The following is a 3,326-nucleotide window of genomic DNA, read 5'->3' as shown; positions in this document are numbered from 1 at the left end:
CTATGGAAAATACAGTTTCAATCTATGTAATCAGTTACTGAATGTTGTAGAAAAAGTTTCTTGAGAATCAATGCAGTGAACATGATAGATTAAACACTTCTGAAACTCTTCATTGGCGACTTTGCTCTTCTGGACACTTCTTACAATTCATTGAAAATAGAAAATAATCTCATGGGAATATAGCATGGGATTCTTGAGGAGAATGATATTGACTGTAGCTTCATCCTCAGTACATGTATTGATCTTCTCTGAAGTGCATTATTAATGAAATGTCCTTTAAACGTAGAGGTTATCTAACTAAAAGTTTATTTGTAGCTTAGCAGTGTAAAATGTTCCTTTTAAGGACTGAGTTTTTTCCTTAACATTTGTCAACGTTTTCTAAGACTTTGACTGATTCCCATGACTCAAGTGTAGGTACATAAAAGACTGAGACTGTAGTTCACTCATTGTTTTGTTTTGTTTCGTTTCTCTGTGTAACAACCCTGACTGTCCTGGAACTAGCTCTTGTAGACCAGGCTGGCCTCAAACTCACAAAGATTCACCTGCCTCTGCCTCCCGAGTGCTGGGACTAAAGGCGTGCACCACCACCACCCGGCTCATTTATCTGTTGAATTCACCAAAGTCTGTTTATGGTGATCTTCCCATATTAGTTACTGGGTAAATATTGTTTGAATGAATAACCTGGTGACTTATTTCTTCATTTGTCTTTCTTCCCTTTTTCCTCTCTTTCTTTCCCTCCTTCTCTCCCTTCCTTTGCCCTTCTTTAAGTCAGGGCACAAGGGCTTTCAATCTTTGTTACTTTCACTGTGAAAGAGTTCTTCTAATGTCTGACATCTTTTTTCTCAATTTCTATAGTCCGTTGATATAATTATATATAAAATAATGTGTATATGATTTTTAAAAGAAGTATTTTTATTATAAGTTTTTAATTGTGTGGGGGGAAGGGAGGTATGCACAGAAGTGCGGGTGTCTGCTGAGGCCAAAAGAGAGTTTCAGATTCCCTGGAGTTGAACTTATAGATGCTTGTGAACCACCTCATGTAAGAACTGAATACTTTAACTGTTGAGTTATTTCTCTAGCCCTGATATGTATATAATTTTAACACTTTTCTTCTGGGAGTTTTGTTCCATGTCTTTTATTATGCTTGTATTTTATTATAAAACAGAAAATTCTAGATTACTAAGACATCCTTCAATGTCTTCTGTCCTTTTCCAATGTGGTCATTTAAATAACATTAAATATTTACATATATTTCTTTTTGGTAATTGATTTTAAACATTGTAATAGTCTATAATGTGTTGTATATAGAAATTGTTGATTGAGCAGAAAGTGAATATGACTTATGATAGAAAGTATTTTTTTACTATTTCATTTTTGTTTTTTTTTTGTTTTTTTTTTTTTTGGCCAGGTAATATTTTATTGACAACCAAGGATACAGCCGTAAGAGAGAGGATCACACGGGACTGCAAGCTAAAACACAACAGCCAGTAATGGTCATTTGGACCAGGAGCACTGCACCCTGGGGTCCTCACATTCTCCCACCATTAGACACACAAGACTGGGCATCCAAGGAAGGGGGCAGAAGTTCTGGTGTCCCAGAGTGTCAGAGGATATGTGATGCTTCATTATGAGTGACAGGGCAAGGAGGTAAAATGGAACCGAGGTTCACCATTGCCCAAGACCACCTCCTCCTCTAAGAGCCAACACCAGGTGGAGGACTGAACCACCTAGGATATTGTAATCAGCTGCTGTCTTCTCATTATTCATTCGTTTGCCACTGTAGATGAGCCTCTGCTGTTGTGGGGGGATGCCCTCTTTCTCTTCCACACGCTCCTTGATTCACCCCACCTTGTCTGTGGGTTCAATGTCGATCTCAATCTCCTTTCCAGTCAGTGTCTTCACTTTAATTAGCATCTTCTTCCCAGGTTGGGGCTGGAGGCGGCTATAGTCCTGCTTCTCCTGCTGTGGTCACCGCTGCCACTTCCCAGCACTCCACTGCTCTTACTATTTCTTTAAACACCATGAAGACAGATTATTGTAGGCATCTTGACTCCATATAACAGTTCTTGAAACATAACAGATGATAAATAAACGTTTTAGAAGGAACAAATATAAATTGAAGAAATACATTTAATCAAGCCTCATAACAATGACAAAATACCTAAGAAAATAACTTAGGATTTCTTTCTTGGTGCTCATAGTTCCAGATATTTATGTCTACAGTCATTACTTAGCACAATTAATCCTGTTCTCTGCATGAAGCAGGAAGAAAAGAAAAGAGACAAGAATCTAGGTATAACCATCAAAGGCACACACCCAGTGAGCTATATCTTGAACCTAGCACTAACCTCTGAAAGCTTCCACTGCCCCTCCGAAAAGTGCTACTAGCTGGGAGACAGGTGTTTGGCACATGAGCCTATGGGCTAAAGTTCATATTCAAGCTGCAGCAATAAATTTCTACCTGTTCCTCCAACCTAGCAAGTAATTTTCCACCTCAGAGTATTTGCTAGTTGCGCTTAATACCCTCTGCTCTCAGTGCTTTAGCTATCCATGTAATTGATCTTATCATTTCATTCAGACCTGTGTTGAAACATTACCCATTTAAGTACAATTCACTTCTAAAGTCTGTTAAAGCCACCTATCAAGTCCCCCACCTCAACAGGTCTTACCGTGCCTTACATTTTCTTCATGACCCACATTACTCAATAGCATGCTTTTGATGATGTCTTGCTTCCCTCCCTTTATGATGCTTTCACAATAGAATAATGAGGTCTAGACATTCTGAGACTATATCAGTCGAAGGTCTCATCAGGAAACAAAAGTTATATCTATAAAATAAAAATACATTAAAGGAGGACTATTTACATAAGTTTATGCAATATGAAGTGAAGAAAGAAGGCATATGAAAGTAGACCGGAAAGTACAAGAGAAGGAAAGAAATGTATTACAGCTAAATGAGAATTAGAGCAAGGAAGGAGACCTGGCCCATAAAAAAGATAATATCTTAGAGAAACACATATAGGCCCAAGGCATTGGAAGTTAGGAGCAACAGTAGAAAAAATTACTACTTCTTCCTTCTTCTTTTATATCTACATTCAAAACATGTACCTTATTGTTAAGGGGGTGTTTTACCAGAGAAGATCTCTGGCAAGGAGCCAAGGTGAACAATTTCTTTGAGAGCAATTTTTTTTTTTTTTTTTTTTTTTTTTTTTTTTTTTTTTTTTTTTTTTTTTTTTTTTTGGCAGGGGGGCAGCTTAGAAGATTCTGCTTTGTAGGAAGAAGTATCTCACTGGGGGTTGGGCTTTGGAAGTTTAAAGGCCTTGCCT

At 37.7% G+C, this 3,326-nt stretch overlaps 1 pseudogene; it reads right to left on the bottom strand.

The window, feature by feature from the left end:
- Window positions 1-1,665: 1,665 nt before the first annotated feature.
- On the bottom strand, window positions 1,666-1,914 carry LOC119804344 (annotated as a pseudogene).
- Window positions 1,915-3,326: the final 1,412 nt, after the last annotated feature.

Source organism: Arvicola amphibius, chromosome X (genome assembly GCF_903992535.2).
Source record: "Arvicola amphibius chromosome X, mArvAmp1.2, whole genome shotgun sequence".
Taxonomy (NCBI): Eukaryota; Metazoa; Chordata; class Mammalia; order Rodentia; family Cricetidae; genus Arvicola; species Arvicola amphibius.
The sequence above is the reverse complement of the archived record's forward strand: the minus strand, read 5'-3'. Positions and strand labels throughout refer to the sequence as shown.